This window comes from Mustelus asterias, unplaced genomic scaffold (assembly GCF_964213995.1).
Source record: "Mustelus asterias unplaced genomic scaffold, sMusAst1.hap1.1 HAP1_SCAFFOLD_73, whole genome shotgun sequence".
NCBI lineage: Eukaryota > Metazoa > Chordata > Chondrichthyes > Carcharhiniformes > Triakidae > Mustelus > Mustelus asterias.
Genome location: NW_027590133.1, coordinates 279,818 through 303,384, shown reverse-complemented (window position 1 = coordinate 303,384; position 23,567 = coordinate 279,818).

Genomic DNA, 23,567 nt, shown 5'->3' with positions numbered 1-23,567 from the left:
TGTCAATTAGGAGCGCCCCTTGTCAGTTAGGAGTGCCCCCGGGCAGTTAGGAGTGCCCTCTATCACATAGGAGTGCCCGCTGTAAATTAGGACTGCCCCCTGCTAATTACGAGTGCCCCCTGCCTATTAGGAGTTACCCCTGCCAATGAGGAGTCCACCCTATCAATTAGGAGTCCCCCATGTCAATTGGAGGCTCCCTGTCAATTGGAGTGCCCCCTGTCAATTGAACTGCACACTGTCAATCAGGAGGCCCCTGTCAATCAGGGGTTCCCCCAATGAGGGGGGGGGGGGAAACTGGGACAAAATCCTGTCACATTGGAGTACCCCTTCCAATTAGGAGTGCCCGCTGCCAATTAGGAGTGCCCGCTGTCAATTTGGTGTCCCCCATGTCAATTGGAATGACCCATGTCACTTGTCAAATAGGACAACCCCCCCCCAGCCTGAGGAGTGCCCCCTGTCAATGAGGGGTGCCCCCTGTCAGTTAGGTGTGCCCCCTGTCAATTAGGAGTTCCCCTGTCAATTAAGAGTACCCCCTTTCAATGAGGGTGCCCCCTGTCAATGAGGAGTGCCCCCTGTCAATGAGGAGTCCCCCCTGTCAATTGGAGTGCTCCCTGTGAATTGGAGTGCACCCTGTCAATTAGAGTGCCCCCGTCAATTCGGAGTGCCCCCTGTCAATGATGAGTACCCCTGTCAAGAAGATTTTCCCCTTTCAATGATAAGTGCTCCCTGTCAATAAGGCGTGCCCCCTGTCAATAGGGAGTGCGTCCTGTCAATACGGAGTGCCCACTGTCAATAAGGAGTGCCTCCTGTCAATTAGGAGTGCCCCATGTCAATTAGCAATGCCCATGTCAATGAGCAGTGCACCCTGTCAATTAGGAGTGCCCCCTGTCAATTAGGAGTGCCCCCTGTCAATGGGTAGTGACCCCCGACAATTAGGAGGCCCGTGTCAATGAGGAGTTCCACTTGTCAATGAGGAGTGCCCCCCCCCACCCCCCGTCAATTAGGAGTGGCCCACTGTCAACGAGGACTGCCCCACCATCAATGAGGAGTCCCCCCTGTCAATTTGTCGTGCCCACTGTCAGTTAGGACTCCCCTCTGCCAATTACGAGTGTCCCCTGCCTATTCAGAGTGCCCCCTGTCAATTGGAGTGCCCGCTGTCAATTGGGAGGGCCCCCTGTCAATTGGAGTGCCCTCTTTCAATTGGAGTGCCCCCTGTCAATTGGCGTGCCACCTGCCAATTAGACGTGCCCCCTGTCAATCAGGAGTGCCTCCTGTCAATTCGGAGTGGCCCATGTGAATTCGCAATGCCCCATGTCAATGAGGTGGGTGCCCCCTGTCAATTAGGAGTGCCACCTGTCAATGGGTAGTGTCCCCCGACAATTAGGACTGCCCCCTGTCAATTAGGACTCCCCCTGCCAATTACGAGTGCCCCCTGCCTATTCGGAGTGCCCCCTGCCAGTGAGGAGTGACCCCTGTCACTTAGGAGTACCCCAGGTCAATTGGAGTTCCCCCTGTCAATTGGAGTCCACCTGTCAATTAGAAGTGTCCCCTGTCGATTAGGAGTGCCCCCTGTCAATAAGGAGTGCCCCCTGTCAATATGGAGTGCCCACTGTCAATAAGGCGTGCCTCCTGTCAATTCGGAGTGCCCCATGTGAATTCGCAATGCCCCATGTCAATTTGGAATGCCCATGACATTGAGGTGGGTGCACCCTGTCAATGAAGAGTGCCCCCTGTCAATTGGAGTGCCCCCTGTCAATTGGAGTCCACCTGTCAATTAGAAGTGTCCCCTGTCGATTAGGAGTGCCCCCTGTCAATAAGGAGTGCCCCCTGTCAATATGGAGTGCCCACTGTCAATAAGGCGTGCCTCCTGTCAATTCGGAGTGCCCCATGTGAATTCGCAATGCCCCATGTCAATTTGGAATGCCCATGACATTGAGGTGGGTGCACCCTGTCAATGAAGAGTGCCCCCTGTCAATTAGGAGTGCCCCTGTCAATGGGTAGTGTCCCCCGACAATTAGGTTTGCCCCCTGTCAATTAGGACTCCCCCCTGCAATGTACGAGCGCCCCCTGCCTTTTCGGAGTGCCCCCTGCCAATGAGGAGTGACCCCTGTCAATTAGGAGCATCCATGTCAATGAGAGTCCCCCCTGTCAAATGGAGTGCCCCCTGTCAATTGGAGGCCACTGTCAATTAGAAGTGTCCCCTGTCGATAAGGAGTTCCCCTTGTCAATGAGGAGAGCCCCAATGTCAATGAGGAGTGCCCCTGTCAATGAGGAGTGCCCGCTGTCAATTTGGATTGCCCCCTGTCAATTAGGAGTGCCCCTTTCAATTAGGAGTGCCCCATGTCAATTAGGATCTCCCCCTGTCAATTAGGAGTGGCCCTTGTCAATAAGGAATGCCCACTGTCAATAAGGAGTGCCCCCTGACAATTAGCAGTACCCCCTGACAATTAGCAGTGCCCCATGTCAATTACGAGTGCCCCCTGTCAATGAGTAGTGTCCCCCGACAATTAGGAGTGCCCCCTGTAAACTAGGAGTGACCCTGTCAATTGGGAGGCCCCTGTCAATGAGGAATTCCCCTTGTCAATGAGGAGAGCCCCTTGTCAATTAGGAGCTCCCCTGTCAATTAGGAGTGACCCTGCCAATTAGGAGTGCCCCCTGTCAATTTGGAGTTCCACGTGTCAATTAACAGTGCCACCTGGCAATTAGCAGTGCCCACTGCCAAATAGGAGTGCCCCCTGTCAATTAGTAGTCCTCCATGTCAATTGGAGAACACCCTGTCAATTTGAGTGCACATGTCGATTGGAGTGCCCCCTGTCGATTGGAGTGCCCCAGGCAATTACAGTGCCCCCTATCAATTCGAGTGCCCCCTGTCAATTGGAGTACCCCCTGTCAATGAGGAGTGCCCCATGTCAATGAGGAGTGCCTCATGTCAATGAGTAGTGCCCCCATCAATGAGGAGTGTCCCCTGTCAATGAGGTGTGCCCCCTGTCAATTAGGAGTGCCCCTTGTCAGTTAGGAGCGCCCCCGGGCAGTTAGGAGTGCCCTCTATCACATAGGAGTGCCCGCTGTAAATTAGGACTGCCCCCTGCCAATTACGAGTGCCCCCTGCCTATTAGGAGTTACCCCTGCCAATGAGGAGTCCACCCTATCAATTAGGAGTCCCCCATGTCAATTGGAGGCTCCCTGTCAATTGGAGTGCCCCCTGTCAATTGAACTGCACACTGTCACTCAGGAGGCCCCTGTCAATCAGGGGTTCCCCCAATGAGGAGGGGGGGAAATTGGGACAAAATCCTGTCAAATTGGAGTACCCCTTCCAATTAGGAGTGCCCGCTGCCAATTAGGAGTGCCCGCTGTCAATTTGGTGTCCCCCATGTCAATTGGAATGCCCCATGTCAATTGTCAAATAGGACAACCCCCCCCCCCAGCCTGAGGAGTGCCCCCTGTCAATGAGGGGTGCCCCCTGTCAATTAGGTGTGCCCCCTGTCAATTAGGAGTTCCCCTGTCAATTAAGAGTACCCCCTTTCAATGAGGGTGCCTCCTGTCAATGAGGAGTGCCCCCTGTCAATGAGGAGTCCCCCCTGTCAATTGGAGTGCTCCCTGTGAATTGGAGTGCACCCTGTCAATTAGATTGCCCCCGTCAATTCGGAGTGCCCCCTGTCAATGATGAGTACCCCTGTCAAGAAGATTTTCCCCTTTCAATGATAAGTGCTCCCTGTCAATAAGGCGTGCCCCCTGTCAATAGGGAGTGCGTCCTGTCAATACGGAGTGCCCACTGTCAATACGGAGTGCCTCCTGTCAATTAGGAGTGCCCCATGTCAATTAGCAATGCCCATGTCAATGAGCAGTGCACCCTGTCAATTCGGAGTGCCCCCTGTCAATTAGGAGTGCCCCCTGTCAATGGGTAGTGACCCCCGACAATTAGGAGGCCCGTGTCAATGAGGAGTTCCACTTGTCAATGAGGAGTGCCCCCCCTACCCCCCGTCAATTAGGAGTGGCCCACTGTCAACGAGGACTGCCCCACCATCAATGAGGAGTCCCCCCTGTCAATTTGTCGTGCCCACTGTCAGTTAGGACTCCCCTCTGCCAATTACGAGTGTCCCCTGCCTATTCAGAGTGCCCCCTGTCAATTGGAGTGCCCGCTGTCAATTGGGAGGGCCCCCTGTCAATTGGAGTGCCCTCTATCAATTGGAGTGTCCCCTGTCAATTGGCGTGCCACCTGCGAAATAGACGTGCCCCCTGTCAATCAGGAGTGCCTCCTGTCAATTCGGAGTGGCCCATGTGAATTCGCAATGCCCCATGTCAATGAGGTGGGTGCCCCCTGTCAATTAGGAGTGCCACCTGTCAATGGGTCGTGTCCCCCGACAATTAGGACTGCCCCCTGTCAATTAGGACTCCCCCTGCCAATTACGAGTGCCCCCTGCCTATTCGGAGTGCCCCCTGCCAGTGAGGAGTGACCCCTGTCACTTAGGAGTACCCCAGGTCAATTGGAGTGCCCCCTGTCAATTGGAGTCCACCTGTCAATTAGAAGTGTCCCCTGTCGATAAGGAGTGCCCCCTGTCAATAAGGAGAGCCCACTGTCAATAAGGAGTGCCCACTGTCAATAAGGATAGCCTCCTGTCAATTCGGAGTTACCCATGTGAATTTGCAGTGCCCCATGTGAATGAGGAGTGCCCTTGTCAATGGGTAGTGTCTCCCGACAATTTGGAGTGTCCCCTCTGAATTACGAGTGCCCCCTATTAGTTAGGAGGCCCCAGTCAATGAGGAGTTCCCCTTGTCAATGAGCAGAGCACCAATGTCAATGAGGAGTGGCCCAACGTCAATGAGGAGTCCCCAGGTGTCAATGAGGAGGGCCCCCTGCCAATGAGCAGTGTCCCCTGTCAATTAGGAGAGACCTCTGTCAATTTGGAGTGCCCCTCCTCCCCCCGAGTCAATGAAAGGTGCCCACCCCCCCCCCCCCATCAATGATGGGCGCCCCCTGCCAATGTGGAGTGCCCAGTCTCAATGAGGAGTGCCCCCTGTCAAGTATTAGTGAACCGGGTCACTTAGGAGTGATCACTGTCAATGAGGAGTGCCCCCAGTCAATGAAGAGTGCCCCCTGTCAATGAGGAGTGCCCCCTGTAAATGAGGAGTCACCCCTGTCAATGAGGAGTGCCCCCTGTAAATGAGGAGTGCCCCCTGTCAATGAGCAGTGTCCACTGTCAATTAGGAGAGATCTCTGACAATTGGGAGTTCCCCCCCCCTCCCCGTTAATGACGAGTGCCCCCCATCAATGATGAGCGCTCCCGCCAATGAGGAGACTCCCCTGTCAATGAGGAGTGCCCACTGTCAATGAGGAGTGCCCCCTGTCAATTAGGAGAGCCCACTGTCAATGGGGAGTGCCCCCTGTCAATTAGGAGTGGCCCCTGTCAATGAGGAGTGCCCCCTGTCAATTTGAGTGAAACCTGTCACTTAGGAGTGATCGCTGTCAATTAGGAGTGACCCCTGTCAATGAGGAGTGCCCCATGTCAATAAGGAGTGCCCCCTGACAATGTGGAATGCCCCCTCCCAATGAGGGGTGCCTCCTGTCAATGAGGAGTGCCTCCTGTCAATGTGGAATGCCCCCTGTCAATGAGGGGTGCCTCCTGTCAATGAGGAGTGCCCACTGTCAATGAGGAGTGCCCTCTGCCAATTAGGAGTGATCCCTGTAAATTAGGAGTGCCCTCTGTCAATGAGTACTGCCGCCCCCCCCCCCCCCCCCCCCGGCGTCTATGAGGAGTGCCCCCTGTCAATGAAAAATGCTCCCAATCACTCAGGTGTGATCCATGTAAATGAGGAGTGCCCCCCGTCAATGAGGAATGCCCTCTCTCAATGCAGCGTTCCCCCTCTCAGTGAGGAGTGCCCCCTGTCAATGAGGAGTGCTCTCTGCCAATTAGGAGTGATCCCTGTAAATTAGGAGCGCCCTCTGTCAATGAGGAGTGACCTCCCGTCTATGAGGAGCGCCCCCTGTCAATGAGGAGTGCCCCCTGTCAATGAGGAGCGCCGCCTGTCAATGAGGAGTGCCCCCTGTCAATGAGGAGTGCCCCCTGTCAATGAGCAGTGTCCCCTGTCAATTAGGAGAGACCTCAGTCAGTTTGGAGTGCCCCCCTCCCCCCAGTCAATGACAGGTGCCCACCCCCCCATCAATGATGAGTGCCCCCTGCCAATGAGGAGTGCCCCCTGTCAATGATTGGTGCCTCCTGTCAATGAGGAGTGCCCACTTTCAATGAAGAGTGCCGTCTGCCAATTAGGAGTCATCCCTGTATATTAGGAGTGCCCTCTGTCAATGAGGACTGCCCCCCCCCTCGTCTATGAGTAGTGCCCTCTGTCAAAGAAGTGTTCCCCCTGTCAATGAGGAGTGCTCCCTGTCACTCAGGTGTGATCCATGTCAATGAGAAGTGCCCCCCGTCAATGAGGAATGCCCTCTGTCAATGAAGAGTTCCCCCTGTCAATGAGGAGTGCCCCCTGTCAATGAGGAGTGCTCTCTGCCAATTAGGAGTGATCCCTGTAAATTAGGAGTTCCCTCTCTCAATGAGGAGTGCCCGCCCCCGTCTACGAGGAGCGCCCCTGTCAATGTGGAGTGCCCCCAGTCAATGAGGAGCGCCGCCTGTCAATATGGAGTGCCCCCTGTCAATGAGGAGTGCTCCCTGTCAGTGAACAGTGTCCCCTGTCAATTAGGAGAGACCTCTGTCAATTTGGAGTGCCCCCCTCCGCCAACAGTCATTGACAAGTGCCCACCCCGCCCCCCCCCCATCAATGATGAGCGCCCACTGCCAGTGAGGAGTGCCCACTGTCAATGAGTAGTGCTCTCTGCCAATTAGGAGTGATCCCTGCAAATTAGGAGTGCCCTCTCTCAATGAGGAGTGCCCCCCCGTCTATGAGGAGCGCCCCCTGTCAATGAGGAGTGCCCCCTGTCAATGAGGAGCGCCGCCTGTCAATGAGGAGTGCCCCCTGTCAATGAGGAGTGCCCCCTGACAATGAGCAGTGTCCCCTGTCAATTAGGAGCATCCATGTCAATTAGAGTCCCCCCTGTCAATTGGAGTGCCCCCTATCAATTGGAGGCCACCTGTCAATTAGAAGTGTCCCCTGTCGATAAGGAGTTCCCCTTGTCAATGAGGAGAGCCCCAATGTCAATGAGGAGTGCCCCTGTCAATGAGGAGTGCCCGCTGTCAATTTGGATTGCCCCCTGTCAATTAGGAGTGCCCCTTTCAATTAGGAGAGCCCCATGTCAATTAGGATCTCCCCCTGTCAATTAGGAGTGGCTCTTGTCAATAAGGAATGCCCACTGTCAATAAGGAGTGCCCCCTGACAATTAGCAGTACCCCCTGACAATTAGCAGTGCCCCATGTCAATTACGAGTGCCCCCTGTCAATGAGTAGTGTCCCCCGACAATTAGGAGTGCCCCCTGTAAATTAGGAGTGTCCCCTGTCAATTGGGAGGCCCCTGTCAATGAGGAATTCCCCTTGTCAATGAGGAGAGCCCCTTGTCAATTATGAGCTCCCCTGTCAATTAGGAGTGACCCTGCCAATTAGGAGTGCCCCCTGTCAATTTGGAGTTCCTCGTGTCAATTAACAGTGCCACCTGGCAATTAGCAGTGCCCACTGCCAAATGGGAGTGCCCCCTGTCAATTAGTACTCCTCCATGTCAATTGGAGAACACCCTGTCAATTTGAGTGCACATGTCGATTGGAGTGCCCCCTGTCGATTGGAGTGCCCCAGGCAATTACAGTGCCCCCTATCAATTCGAGTGCCCCCTGTCAATTGGAGTACCCCCTGTCAATGAGGAGTGCCCCGTGTCAGTGAGGAGTGCCTCATGTCAATGAGGAGTGGCCACTCTCAATGAGGAGTGCCCCATGTCAATGAGGAGTGCCTCATGTCAATGAGTAGTGCCCCCATCAATGAGGTGTGCCCCCTGTCAATTAGGAGTGCCCCTTGTCAGTTAGGAGTGCCCCCGGTCAGTTAGGAGTGCCCTCTATCACATAGGAGTGCCCGCTGTAAATTAGGACTTCCCCCTGCCAATTACGAGTGCCCCCTGCCTATTAGGAGTTACCCCTGCCAATGAGGAGTCCACCCTATCAATTAGGAGTCCCCCATGTCAATTGGAGGCTCCCTGTCAATTGGAGTGCCCCCTGTCAATTGAACTGCACACTGTCAATCAGGAGACCCCTGTCAATCAGGGGTTCCCCCAATGAGGGGGGGGGGATATTGGGACAAAATCCTGTCAAATTGGAGTACCCCTTCCAATTAGGAGTGCCCGCTGCCAACTAGGAGTGCCCGCTGTCAATTTGGTGTCCCCCATGTCAATTGGAATGCCCCATGTCAATTGTCAAATAGAACAACCCCCCCCCCAGCCTGAGGAGTGCCCCCTGTCAATGAGGATTGCCCCCTGTCAGTTAGGTGTGCCCCCTGTCAATTAGGAGTTCCCCTGTCAATTAAGAGTACCCCCTTTCAATGAGGGTGCCCCCTGTCAATGAGGAGTGCCCCCTATTAATGAGGAGTCCCCCCTGTCAATTGGAGTGCTCCCTGTGAATTGGAGTGCACCCTGTCAATTAGAGTGCCCCCGTCAATTCGGAGTGCCCCCTGTCAATGATGAGTACCCCTGTCAAGAAGATTTTCCCCTTTCAATGATAAGTGCTCCCTGTCAATAAGGCGTGCCCCCTGTCAATAGGGAGTGCGTCCTGTCAATACGGAGTGCCCACTGTCAATAAGGAGTGCCTCCTGTCAATTAGGAGTGCCCCATGTCAATTAGCAATGCCCATGTCAATGAGCAGTGCACCCTGTCAATTAGGAGTGCCCCCTGTCAATTAGGATTGCCCCCTGTCAATGGGTAGTGACCCCCGACAATTAGGAGGCCCGTGTCAATGAGGAGTTCCACTTGTCAATGAGGAGTGCCCCCCCCCACCCCCCGTCAATTAGGAGTGGCCCACTGTCAACGAGGACTGCCCCACCATCAATGAGGAGTCCCCCCTGTCAATTTGTCGTGCCCACTGTCAGTTAGGACTCCCCTCTGCCAATTACGAGTGTCCCCTGCCTATTCAGAGTGCCCCCTGTCAATTGGAGTGCCCGCTGTCAATTGGGAGGGCCCCCTGTCAATTGGAGTGCCCTCTTTCAATTGGAGTGCCCCCTGTCAATTGGCGTGCCACCTGCCAATTAGACGTGCCCCCTGTCAATCAGGAGTGCCTCCTGTCAATTCGGAGTGGCCCATGTGAATTCGCAATGCCCCATGTCAATGAGGTGGGTGCCCCCTGTCAATTAGGAGTGCCACCTGTCAATGGGTAGTGTCCCCCGACAATTAGGACTGCCCCCTGTCAATTAGGACTCCCCCTGCCAATTACGAGTGCCCCCTGCCTATTCGGAGTGCCCCCTGCCAGTGAGGAGTGACCCCTGTCACTTAGGAGTACCCCAGGTCAATTGGAGTGCCCCCTGTCAATTGGAGTCCACCTGTCAATTAGAAGTGTCCCCTGTCGATAAGGAGTGCCCCCTGTCAATAAGGAGAGCCCACTGTCAATAAGGAGTGCCCACTGTCAATAAGGATAGCCTCCTGTCAATTCGGAGTTACCCATGTGAATATGCAGTGCCCCATGTGAATGAGGAGTGCCCCTGTCAATGGGTAGTGTCTCCCGACAATTAGGAGTGTCCCCTCTGAATTACGAGTGCCCCCTATTAGTTAGGAGGCCCCAGTCAATGAGGAGTTCCCCTTGTCAATGAGGAGAGCACCAATGTCAATGAGGAGTGGCCCAACGTCAATGAGGAGTCCCCAGGTGTCAATGAGGAGGGCCCCCTGCCAATGAGCAGTGTCCCCTGTCAATTAGGAGAGACCTCTGTCAATTTGGAGTGCCCCTCCTCCCCCCGAGTCAATGAAAAGTGCCCACCCCCCCCCCCCCATCAATGATGGGCGCCCCCTGCCAATGTGGGGTGCCCACTCTCAATGAGGAGTGCCCCCCTGTCAAGTATTAGTGAACCGGGTCACTTAGGAGTGATCACTGTCAATGAGGAGTGCCCCCAGTCAATGAGGAGTGCCCCCTGTCAATGAGGAGTGCCCCCTGTAAATGAGGAGTCACCCCTGTCAATGAGGAGTGCCCCCTGTAAATGAGGAGTGCCCCTGTCAATGAGCAGTGTCCACTGTCAATTAGGAGAGATCTCTGTCAATTGGGAGTTCCCCCCCCTCCCCGTTAATGACGAGTGCCCCCCATCAATGATGAGCGCCCCCGCCAATGAGGAGACTCCCCTGTCAATGAGGAGTGCCCACTGTCAATGAGGAGTGCCCCCTGTCAATTAGGAGAGCCCACTGTCAATGGGGAGTGCCCCCTGTCAATTAGGAGTGGCCCCTGTCAATGAGGAGTGCCCCCTGTCAATTTGAGTGAAACCTGTCACTTAGGAGTGATCGCTGTCAATTAGGAGTGACCCCTGTCAATGAGGAGTGCCCCATGTCAATAAGGAGTGCCCCCTGACAATGTGGAATGCCCCCTCTCAATGAGGGGTGCCTCCTGTCAATGAGGAGTGCCTCCTGTCAATGTGGAATGCCCCCTGTCAATGAGGAGTGCCCACTGTCAATGAGGAGTGCCCTCTGCCAATTAGGAGTGATCCCTGTAAATTAGGAGTGCCCTCTGTAAATGAGGACTGCCCCCCCCCCCCCCGGCGTCTATGAGGAGTGCCCCCTGTCAATGAAGAATGCTCCCAGTCACTCAGGTGTGATCCATGTAAATGAGGAGTGCCCCCCGTCAATGAGGAATGCCCTCTCTCAATGAAGCGTTCCCCCTGTCAGTGAGGAGTGCCCCCTGTCAATGAGGAGTGCTCTCTGCCAATTAGGAGTGATCCCTGTAAATTAGGAGCGCCCTCTGTCAATGAGGAGTGCCCCCCCGTCTATGAGGAGCGCCCCCGTCAATGAGGAGTGCCCCCTGTCAATGAGGAGCGCCGCCTGTCAATGAGGAGTGCCCCCTGTCAATGAGGAGTGCCCCCTGACAATGAGCAGTGTCCCCTGTCAATTAGGAGAGATCTCTGTCAATTGGAGTGAAACCTGTCACTTCGGAGTGATCGCTGTCAATTAGGAGTGACCCCTGTCAATGAGGAGTGCCCCCTGTCAGTAAGGAGTGCCCCCTAACAATGTGGAATGCCCCCTCTCAATGAGGGGTGCCTCCTGTCAATGAGGAGTGCCTCCTGTCAATGTGGAATGCCCCCTGTCAATGAGGGGTGCCTCCTGTCAATGAGGACTGCCCACTGTCAATGAGGAGTGCCCTCTGCCAATTAGGAGTGATCCCTGTAAATTAGGAGTGCCCTCTGTTAATGAGGACTGCCGCCCCCCCCCCCCCCCCCTGCGACTATGAGGAGTGCCCCCTGTCAATGAAGAATGCTCCCAGTCACTCAGGTGTGATCCATGTAAATGAGGAGTGCCCCCCGTCAATGAGGAATGCCCTCTCTCAATGAAGCGATCCCCCTCTCAGTGAGGAGTGCCCCCTGTCAATGAGGAGTGCTCTCTGCCAATTAGGAGTGATCCCTGTAAATTAGGAGCGCCCTCTGTCAATGAGGAGTGACCTCCCGTCTATGAGGAGCGCCCCCTGTCAATGAGGAGTGCCCCCTGTCAATGAGGAGCGCCGCCTGTCAATGAGGAGTGCCCCCTGTCAATGAGGAGTGCCCCCTGTCAGTGAACAGTGTCCCCTGTCAATTAGGAGAGACCTCTGTCAATTTGGAGTGCCCCCCTCCGCCAACAGTCATTGACAAGTGCCCACCCCGCCCCCCCCATCAATGATGAGCGCCCACTGCCAGTGAGGAGTGCCCACTGTCAATGAGTAGTGCTCTCTGCCAATTAGGAGTGATCCCTGCAAATTAGGAGTGCCCTCTCTCAATGAGGAGTGCCCCCCCGTCTATGAGGAGCGCCCCCTGTCAATGAGGAGTGCCCCCTTGTCAATGAGGAGCGCCGCCTGTCAATGAGGAGTGCCCCCTGTCAATGAGGAGTGCCCCCTGACAATGAGCAGTGTCCCCTGTCAATTAGGAGCATCCATGTCAATTAGAGTCCCCCCTGTCAATTGGAGTGCCCCCTATCAATTGGAGGCCACCTGTCAATTAGAAGTGTCCCCTGTCGATAAGGAGTTCCCCTTGTCAATGAGGAGAGCCCCAATGTCAATGAGGAGTGCCCCTGTCAATGAGGAGTGCCCGCTGTCAATTTGGATTGCCCCCTGTCAATTAGGAGTGCCCCTTTCAATTAGGAGTGCCCCATGTCAATTAGGATCTCCCCCTGTCAATTAGGAGTGGCTCTTGTCAATAAGGAATGCCCACTGTCAATAAGGAGTGCCCCCTGACAATTAGCAGTACCCCCTGACAATTAGCAGTGCCCCATGTCAATTACGAGTGCCCCCTGTCAATGAGTAGTGTCCCCCGACAATTAGGAGTGCCCCCTGTAAATTAGGAGTGTCCCCTGTCAATTGGGAGGCCCCTGTCAATGAGGAATTCCCCTTGTCAATGAGGAGAGCCCCTTCTCAATTAGGAGCTCCCCTGTCAATTAGGAGTGACCCTGCCAATTAGGAGTTCCCCCTGTCAATTTGGAGTTGCTCGTGTCAATTAACAGTGCCACCTGGCAATTAGCAGTGCCCACTGCCAAATGGGAGTGCCCCCTGTCAATTAGTACTCCTCCATGTCAATTGGAGAACACCCTGTCAATTTGAGTGCACATGTCGATTGGAGTGCCCCCTGTCGATTGGAGTGCCCCAGGCAATTACAGTGCCCCCTATCAATTCGAGTGCCCCCTGTCAATTGGAGTACCCCCTGTCAATGAGGAGTGCCCCGTGTCAGTGAGGAGTGCCTCATGTCAATGAGGAGTGGCCACTCTCAATGAGGAGTGCCCCATGTCAATGAGGAGTGCCTCATGTCAATGAGTAGTGCCCCCATCAATGAGGTGTGCCCCCTGTCAATTAGGAGTGCCCCTTGTCAGTTAGGCGTGCCCCCGGTCAGTTAGGAGTGCCCTCTATCACATAGGAGTGCCCGCTGTAAATTAGGACTGCCCCCTGCCAATTACGAGTGCCCCCTGCCTATTAGGAGTTACCCCTGCCAATGAGGAGTCCACCCTATCAATTAGGAGTCCCCCATGTCAATTGGAGGCTCCCTGTCAATTGGAGTGCCCCCTGTCAATTGAACTGCACACTGTCAATCAGGAGACCCCTGTCAATCAGGGGTTCCCCCAATGAGGGGGGGGGGGGGATATTGGGACAAAATCCTGTCAAATTGGAGTACCCCTTCCAATTAGGAGTGCCCGCTGCCAACTAGGAGTGCCCGCTGTCAATTTGGTGTCCCCCATGTCAATTGGAATGCCCCATGTCAATTGTCAAATAGAACAACCCCCCCCCCAGCCTGAGGAGTGCCCCCTGTCAATGAGGAGTGCCCCCTGTCAGTTAGGTGTGCCCCCTGTCAATTAGGAGTTCCCCTGTCAATTAAGAGTACCCCCTTTCAATGAGGGTGCCCCCTGTCAATGAGGAGTGCCCCCTATTAATGAGGAGTCCCCCCTGTCAATTGGAGTGCTCCCTGTGAATTGGAGTGCACCCTGTCAATTAGAGTGCCCCCGTCAATTCGGAGTGCCCCCTGTCAATGATGAGTACCCCTGTCAAGAAGATTTTCCCCTTTCAATGATAAGTGCTCCCTGTCAATAAGGCGTGCCCCCTGTCAATAGGGAGTGCGTCCTGTCAATACGGAGTGCCCACTGTCAATAAGGAGTGCCTCCTGTCAATTAGGAGTGCCCCATGTCAATTAGCAATGCCCATGTCAATGAGCAGTGCACCCTGTCAATTAGGAGTGCCCCCTGTCAATTAGGAGTGCCCCCTGTCAATGGGTAGTGACCCCCGACAATTAGGAGGCCCGTGTCAATGAGGAGTTCCACTTGTCAATGAGGAGTGCCCCCCCCCCACCCCCCGTCAATTAGGAGTGGCCCACTGTCAACGAGGACTGCCCCACCATCAATGAGGAGTCCTCCTGTCAATTTGTCGTGCCCACTGTCAGTTAGGACTCCCCTCTGCCAATTACGAGTGTCCCCTGCCTATTCAGAGTGCCCCCTGTCAATTGGAGTGCCCGCTGTCAATTGGGAGGGCCCCCTGTCAATTGGAGTGCCCTCTTTCAATTGGAGTGCCCCCTGTCAATTGGCGTGCCACCTGCCAATTAGACGTGCCCCCTGTCAATCAGGAGTGCCTCCTGTCAATTCGGAGTGGCCCATGTGAATTCGCAATGCCCCATGTCAATGAGGTGGGTGCCCCCTGTCAATTAGGAGTGCCACCTGTCAATGGGTAGTGTCCCCCGACAATTAGGACTGCCCCCTGTCAATTAGGACTCCCCCTGCCAATTACGTGTGCCCCCTGCCTATTCGGAGTGCCCCCTGCCAGTGAGGATTGACCCCTGTCACTTAGGAGTACCCCAGGTCAATTGGAGTGCCGCCTGTCAATTGGAGTCCACCTGTCAATTAGAAGTGTCCCCTGTCGATAAGGAGTGCCCCCTGTCAATAAGGAGAGCCCACTGTCAATAAGGAGTGCCCACTGTCAATAAGGATAGCCTCCTGTCAATTCGGAGTTACCCATGTGAATTTGCAGTGCCCCATGTGAATGAGGAGTGCCCCTGTCAATGGGTAGTGTCTCCCGACAATTAGGAGTGTCCCCTCTGAATTACGAGTGCCCCCTATTAGTTAGGAGGCCCCAGTCAATGAGGAGTTCCCCTTGTCAATGAGGAGAGCACCAATGTCAATGAGGAGTGGCCCAACGTCAATGAGGAGTCCCCAGGTGTCAATGAGGAGGGCCCCCTGCCAATGAGCAGTGTCCCCTGTCAATTAGGAGAGACCTCTGTCAATTTGGAGTGCCCCTCCTCCCCCCGAGTCAATGAAAAGTGCCCACCCCCCCCCCATCAATGATGGGCGCCCCCTGCCAATGTGGGGTGCCCACTCTCAATGAGGAGTGCCCCCCTGTCACGTATTAGTGAACCGGGTCACTTAGGAGTGATCACTGTCAATGAGGAGTGCCCCCAGTCAATGAGGAGTGCCCCCTGTCAATGAGGAGTGCCCCCTGTAAATGAGGAGTCACCCCTGTCAATGAGGAGTGCCCCCTGTAAATGAGGAGTGCCCCCTGTCAATGAGCAGTGTCCACTGTCAATTAGGAGAGATCTCTGTCAATTGGGAGTTCCCCCCCCTCCCCGTTAATGACGAGTGCCCCCCATCAATGATGAGCGCCCCCGCCAATGAGGAGACTCCCCTGTCAATGAGGAGTGCCCACTGTCAATGAGGAGTGCCCCCTGTCAATTAGGAGTGGCCCCTGTCAATGAGGAGTGCCCCCTGTCAATTTGAGTGAAACGTGTCACTTAGGAGTGATCGCTGTCAATTAGGAGTGACCCCTGTCAATGAGGAGTGCCCCATGTCAATAAGGAGTGCCCCCTGACAATGTGGAATGCCCCCTCTCAATGAGGGTTGCCTCCTGTCAATGAGGAGTGCCTCCTGTCAATGTGGAATGCCCCCTGTCAATGAGGGGTGCCTCCTGTCAATGAGGAGTGCCCACTGTCAATGAGGAGTGCCCTCTGCCAATTAGGAGTGATCCCTGTAAATTAGGAGTGCCCTCTGTAAATGAGGACTGCCCCCCCCCCCGGCGTCTATGAGGAGTGCCCCCTGTCAATGAAGAATGCTCCCAGTCACTCAGGTGTGATCCATGTAAATGAGGAGTGCCCCCCGTCAATGAGGAATGCCCTCTCTCAATGAAGCGTTCCCCCTGTCAGTGAGGAGTGCCCCCTGTCAATGAGGAGTGCTCTCTGCCAATTAGGAGTGATCCCTGTAAATTAGGAGCGCCCTCTGTCAATGAGGAGTGACCTCCCGTCTATGAGGAGCGCCCCCTATCAATGAGGAGTGCCCCCTGTCAATGAGGAGTGCCCCCTGTCAATGAGCAGTGTCCCCTGTCAATTAGGAGAGACCTCAGTCAGTTTGGAGTGGCCCCTCCCCCCCAGTCAATGACAGGTGCCCACCCCCCCATCAATGATCAGCGCCCCCTGCCAATGAGAAGTGCCCACTGTCAATGAGGAGTGCCCCCTGCCAATGAGGAGTGCCCCCTGTCAATGAGTAGTGCTCTCTGCCAATTAGGAGTGATCCCTGCAAATTAGGAGTGCCCTCTCTCAATGAGGAGTGCCCCCCCGTCTATGAGGAGCGCCCCCGTCAATGAGGAGTGCCCCCTGTCAATGAGGAGCGCCGCCTGTCAATGAGGAGTGCCCCCTGTCAATGAGGAGTGCCCCCTGACAATGAGCAGTGTCCCCTGTCAATTAGGAGAGACCTCTGTCAATTGGAGTGAAACCTGTCACTTCGGAGTGATCGCTGTCAATTAGGAGTGACCCCTGTCAATGAGGAGTGCCCCATGTCAGTAAGGAGTGCCCCCTAACAATGTGGAATGCCCCCTCTCAATGAGGGGTGCCTCCTGTCAATGAGGAGTGCCTCCTGTCAATGTGGAATGCCCCCTGTCAATGAGGGGTGCCTCCTGTCAAAGAGGACTGCCCACTGTCAATGAGGAGTGCCCTCTGCCAATTAGGAGTGATCCCTGTCAATTAGGAGTGCCCTCTGTTAATGAGGACTGCCGCCCCCCCCCCCCCCCGGCGTCTATGAGGAGTGCCCCCTGTCAATGAAGAATGCTCCCAGTCACTCAGGTGTGATCCATGTAAATGAGGAGTGCCCCCCGTCAATGAGGAATGCCCTCTCTCAATGAAGCGATCCCCCTCTCAGTGAGGAGTGCCCCCTGTCAATGAGGAGTGCTCTCTGCCAATTAGGAGTGATCCCTGTAAATTAGGAGCGCCTCTGTCAATGAGGAGTGACCTCCCGTCTATGAGGAGCGCCCCCTGTCAATGAGGAGTGCCCCCTGTCAATGAGGAGCGCCGCCTGTCAATGAGGAGTGCCCCCTGTCAATGAGGAGTGCCCCCTGTCAATGAGCAGTGTCCCCTGTCAATTAGGAGAGACCTCAGTCAGTTTGGAGTGTCCCCCTCCCCCCCAGTCAATGACAGGTGCCCACCCCCCCATCAATGATGAGCGCCCCCTGCCAATGAGGAGTGCCCACTGTCAATGAGGAGTGCCCCCTGCCAATGAGGAGTGCCCCCTGTCAATGATTGGTGCCTACTGTCAATGAGGAGTGCCCACTTTCAATGAAGAGTGCCGTCTGCCAATTAGGAGTCATCCCTGTAAATTAGGAGTGCCCTCTGTCAATGAGGACTGCCCCCCCCCTCGTCTATGAGTAGTGCCCTCTGTCAATGAAGTGTTCCCCCTGTCAATGAGGAGTGCTCCCTGTCACTCAGGTGTGATCCATGTCAATGAGAAGTGCCCCCCGTCAATGAGGAATGCCCTCTGTCAATGAAGAGTTCCCCCTGTCAATGAGGAGTGCCCCCTGTCAAGGAGGAGTGCCCCCTGTCAATGAGGAGTGCTCTCTGCCAATTAGGAGTGATCCCTGTAAATTAGGAGTTCCCTCTCTCAATGAGGAGTGCCCGCCCCCGTCTATGAGGAGCGCCCCTGTCAATGTGGAGTGCCCCCAGTCAATGATGAGCGCCGCCTGTCAATATGGAGTGCCCCCTGTCAATGAGGAGTGCTCCCTGTCAGTGAACAGTGTCCCCTGTCAATTAGGAGAGACCTCTGTCAATTTGGAGTGCCCCCCTCCGCCAACAGTCATTGACAAGTGCCCACCCCCCCCCCCCCATCAATGATGAGCGCCCACTGCCAGTAAGGATTGCCCACTGTCAATGAGTAGTGCTCTCTGCCAATTAGGAGTGATCCCTGCAAATTAGGAGTGCCCTCTCTCAATGAGGAGTGCCCCCCCGTCTATGAGGAGCGCCCCCTGTCAATGAGGAGTGCCCCCTGTCAATGAGGAGCGCCGCCTGTCAATGAGGAGTGCCCCCTGTCAATGAGGAGTGCCCCCTGACAATGAGCAGTGTCCCCTGTCAATTCGGAGCATCCATGTCAATTAGAGTCCCCCCTGTCAATTGGAGTGCCCCCTATCAATTGGAGGCCACCTGTCAATTAGAAGTGTCCCCTGTCGATAAGGAGTTCCCCTTGTCAATGAGGAGAGCCCCAATGTCAATGAGGAGTGCCCCTGTCAATGAGGAGTGCCCGCTGTCAATTTGGATTGCCCCCTGTCAATTAGGAGTGCCCCTTTCAATTAGGAGTGCCCCATGTCAATTAGGATCTCCCCCTGTCAATTAGGAGTGGCTCTTGTCAATAAGGAATGCCCACTGTCAATAAGGAGTGCCCCCTGACAATTAGCAGTACCCCCTGACAATTAGCAGTGCCCCATGTCAATTACGAGTGCCCCCTGTCAATGAGTAGTGTCCCCCGACAATTAGGAGTGCTCCCTGTAAATTAGGAGTGTCCCCTGTCAATTGGGAGGCCCCTGTCAATGAGGAATTCCCCTTGTCAATGAGGAGAGCCCCTTGTCAATTAGGAGCTCCCCTGTCAATTAGGAGTGACCCTGCCAATTAGGAGTGCCCCCTATCAATTTGGAGTTCCCCGTGTCAATTAACAGTGCCACCTGGCAATTAGCAGTGCCCACTGCCAAATAGGAGTGCCCCCTGTCAATTAGTACTCCTCCATGTCAATTGGAGAACACCCTGTCAATTTGAGTGCACAGGTCGATTGGAGTGCCCCCTGTCGATTGGAGTGCCCCAGGCAATTACAGTGCCCCCTATCAATTCGAGTGCCCCCTGTCAATTGGAGTACCCCCTGTCAATGAGGAGTGCCCCGTGTCAGTGAGGAGTGCCTCATGTCAATGAGGAGTGGCCACTCTCAATGAGGAGTGCCCCATGTCAATGAGGAGTGCCTCATGTCAATGAGTAGTGCCCCCATCAATGAGGAGTGTCCCCGTCAATGAGGTGTGCCCCCTGTCAATTAGGAGTGCCCCTTGTCAGTTAGGAGTGCCCCCGGTCAGTTAGGAGTGCCCTCTATCACATAGGAGTGCCCGCTGTAAATTAGGACTGCCCCCTGCCAATTACGAGTGCCCCCTGCCTATTAGGAGTTACCCCTGCCAATGAGGAGTCCACCCTATCAATTAGGAGTCCCCCATGTCAATTGGAGGCTCCCTGTCAATTGGAGTGCCCCCTGTCAATTGAACTGCACACTGTCAATCAGGAGGCCCCTGTCAATCAGGGGTTCCCCCAATGAGGGGGGGGGGATATTGGGACAAAGTCCTGTCAAATTGGAGTACCCCTTCCAATTAGGAGTGCCCGCTGCCAACTAGGAGTGCCCGCTGTCAATTTGGTGTCCCCCATGTCAATTGGAATGCCCCATGTCAATTGTCAAATAGGACAACCCCCCCCCAGCCTGAGGAGTGCCCCCTGTCAATGAGGAGTGCCCCCTGTCAGTTAGGTGTGCCCCCTGTCAATTAGGAGTTCCCCTGTCAATTAAGAGTACCCCCTTTCAATGAGGGTGCCCCCTGTCAATGAGGAGTGCCCCCTATTAATGAGGAGTCCCCCCTGTCAATTGGAGTGCTCCCTGTGAATTGGAGTGCACCCTGTCAATTAGAGTGCCCCCGTCAATTCGGAGTGCCTCCTGTCAATGATGAGTACCCCTGTCAAGAAGATTTTCCCCTTTCAATGAGAAGTGCTCCCTGTCAATAAGGCGTGCCCCCTGTCAATAGGGAGTGCGTCCTGTCAATACGGAGTGCCCACTGTCAATAAGGAGTGCCTCCTGTCAATTAGGAGTGCCCCATGTCAATTAGCAATGCCCATGTCAATGAGCAGTGCCCCCTGTCAATTAGGAGTGCCCCCTGTCAATGGGTAGTGACCCCCGACAATTAGGAGGCCCGTGTCAATGAGGAGTTCCACTTGTCAATGAGGAGTGCCCCCCCCACCCCCCGTCAATTAGGAGTGGCCCACTGTCAACGAGGACTGCCCCACCATCAATGAGGAGTCCCCCTGTCAATTTGTCGTGCCCACTGTCAGTTAGGACTCCCCTCTGCCAATTACGAGTGTCCCCTGCCTATTCAGAGTGCCCCCTGTCAATTGGAGTGCCCGCTGTCAATTGGGAGGGCCCCCTGTCAACTGGAGTGCCCTCTTTCAATTGGAGTGCCCCTGTCAATTGGCGTGCCAAATGCCAATTAGACGTGCCCCCTGTCAATCAGGAGTGCCTCCTGTCAATTCGGAGTGGCCCATGTGAATTCGCAATGCCCCATGTCAATGAGGTGGGTGCCCCCTGTCAATTAGGAGTGCCACCTGTCAATGGGTAGTGTCCCCCGACAATTAGGACTGCCCCCTGTCAATTAGGACTCCACCTGCCAATTACGAGTGCCCCCTGCCTATTCGGAGTGCCCCCTGCCAGTGAGGAGTGACCCCTGTCACTTAGGAGTACCCCAGGTCAATTGGAGTGCCCCCTGTCAATTGGAGTCCACCTGTCAATTAGAAGTGTCCCCTGTCGATAAGGAGTGCCCCCTGTCAATAAGGAGTGCCCACTGTCAATAAGGAGTGCCCACTGTCAATAAGGATAGACTCCTGTCAATTCGGAGTTACCCATGTGAATTTGCAGTGCCCCATGTGAATGAGGAGTGCCCCTGTCAATGGGTAGTGTCTCCCGACAATTAGGAGTGTCCCCTCTGAATTACGAGTGGCCCCTATTAGTTAGGAGGCCCCAGTCAATGAGGAGTTCCCCTTGTCAATGAGGAGAGCACCAATGTCAATGAGGAGTGGCCCAACGTCAATGAGGAGTCCCCAGGTGTCAATGAGGAGGGCCCCCTGCCAATGAGCAGTGTCCCCTGTCAATTAGGAGACCTCTGTCAATTTGGAGTGCCCCTCCTCCCCCCGAGTCAATGGAAAGTGCCCACCCCCCCCCCCCCCCATCAATGATGGGCGCCCCCTGCCAATGTGGGGTGCCCACTCTCAATGAGGAGTGCCCCCTGTCAAGTATTAGTGAACCGGGTCACTTAGGAGTGATCACTGTCAATGAGGAGTGCCCCCAGTCAATGAGGAGTGCCCCCTGTCAATGAGGAGTGCCCCCTGTAAATGAGGAGTCACCCCTGTCAATGAGGAGTGCCCCCTGTAAATGAGGAGTGCCCCCTGTCAATGAGCAGTGTCCACTGTCAATTAGGAGAGATCTCTGTCAATTGGGAGTTCCCCCCCCTCCCCGTTAATGACGAGTGCCCCCCATCAATGATGAGCGCCCCCGCCAATGAGGAGACTCCCCTGTCAATGAGGAGTGCCCACTGTCAATGAGGAGTGCCCCCTGTCAATGAGGAGAGCCCACTGTCAATGGGGAGTGCCCCCTGTCAATTAGGAGTGGCCCCTGTCAATGAGGAGTGCCCCCTGTCAATTTGAGTGAAACCTGTCACTTAGGAGTGATCGCTGTCAATTAGGAGTGACCCCTGTCAATGAGGAGTGCCCCATGTCAATAAGGAGTGCCCCCTGACAATGTGGAATGCCCCCTCTCAATGAGGGGTGCCTCCTGTCAATGAGGAGTGCCTCCTGTCAATGTGGAATGCCCCCTGTCAATGAGGGGTGCCTCCTGTCAATGAGGAGTGCCCACTGTCAATGAGGAGTGCCCTCTGCCAATTAGGAGTGATCCCTGTAAATTTGGAGTGCACTCTGTCAATGAGGACTGCCCCCCCCGGCGTCTATGAGGAGTGCCCCCTGTCAATGAAGAATGCTCCCAGTCACTCAGGTGTGATCCATGTAAATGAGGAGTGCCCCCCGTCAATGAGGAATGCCCTCTCTCAATGAAGCGTTCCCCCTGTCAGTGAGGAGTGCCCCCTGTCAATGAGGAGTGCTCTCTGCCAATTAGGAGTGATCCCTGTAAATTAGGAGCGCCCTCTGTCAATGAGGAGTGACCTCCCGTCTATGAGGAGCGCCCCCTGTCAATGAGGAGTGCCCCCTGTCAATGAGGAGTGCCCCCTGTCAATGAGCAGTGTCCCCTGTCAATTAGGAGAGACCTCAGTCAGTTTGGAGTGCCCCCCTCCCCCCCAGTCAATGACAGGTGCCCACCCCCCCATCAATGATGAGCGCCCCCTGCCAATGAGAAGTGCCCACTGTCAATGAGGAGTGCCCCCTGCCAATGAGGAGTGCCCCCTGTCAATGAGTAGTGCTCTCTGCCAATTAGGAGTGATCCCTGCAAATTAGGAGTGCCCTCTCTCAATGAGGAGTGCCCCCCCGTCTATGAGGAGCGCCCCCGTCAATGAGGAGTGCCCCCTGTCAATGAGGAGCGCCGCCTGTCAATGAGGAGTGCCCCCTGTCAATGAGGAGTGCCCCCTGACAATGAGCAGTGTCCCCTGTCAATTAGGAGAGACCTCTGTCAATTTGGAGTGCCCCCCTCCCCCAACAGTCAATGACAAGTGCCCACCCCCCCGCCCCCCCCATCAATGATGAGCGCCCCCTGCCAATGAGGAGTGCCCACTGTCAATGAGGAGTGCCCTCTGCCAATTAGGAGTGATCCCTGTAAATTAGGTGTGCCCTCTGTCAATGAGGCCTGCCCCCCCCCCCCGTCTATGAGTAGTGCACTCTGTCAATGAGGAGTTCCCCCTGTCAATGAGGAGTGCTCCCTGTCACTCAGGTGTGATCCATGTCAATGAGGAGTGCCCCCCGTCAATGAGGAATGCCCTCTGTCAATGAAGAGTTCCCCCTGTCAATGAGGAGTGCCCCCTGTCAATGAGGAGTGCTCTCTGCCAATTAGGAGTGATCCCTGTAAATTAGGAGTGCCCTCTGTCAATGAGGAGTGCCCCCACGACTATGAGGAGCGCCCCCTGTCAATGAGGAGTGCCCACTGTCAATGAGCAGTGTCCCCTGTCAATTATGAGAGACCTCTGTCAATTTGGAGTGCCCCCCATCCCCCCAGTCAATGACAAGCGCCCACCCCCCCATCAATGATGAGCGCCCCCTGCCAATGAGTAATGCCCACTGTCAATGAGGAGAGACCTCTGTCAATAAGGAGTGCCCCCTGTCAATGAGCAGTGTCCACTGTCAATTAGGAGAGATCTCTGTCAATTGGGAGTCCGCCCCCCCGTTAATGACGAGTGCCCCCCATCAATGATGAGCGCCCCCGCAAATGAGGAGACTCCCCTGTCAATGAGGAGTGCCCACTGTCAATGAGGGAGTGCCCCCTGTCAATTAGGAGTGGCCCCTGTCAATGAGGAGTGCCCCCTGTCAATTGGAGTGAAACCTGTCACTTAGGAGTGATCGCTGTCAATTCGGAGTGGCCCCTGTCAATGAGGAGTGCCCCCTGTCATTTTGAGTGAAACATGTCACTTCGGAGTGATCGCTGTCAATTAGGAGTGACCCCTGTCAATGAGGAGTGCCCCATGTCAATAAGGAGTGCCCCCTGACAATGTGGAATGCCCCCTCTCAATGACGGGTGCCTCCTGTCAATGAGGAGTGCCTCCTGTCAATGTGGAATGCCCCCTGTCAATGAGGGGTGCCTCCTGTCAATGAGGAGTGCCCACTGTCAATGAGGAGTGCCCTCTGCCAATTAGGAGTGATCCCTGTAAATTAGGAGTGCCCTCTGTGAATGAGGACTGCCCCCCCCCACCCCCCGGCGTCTATGAGGAGTGCCCCCTGTCACTGAAGAATGCTCCCAATCACTCAGGTGTGATCCATGTAAATGAG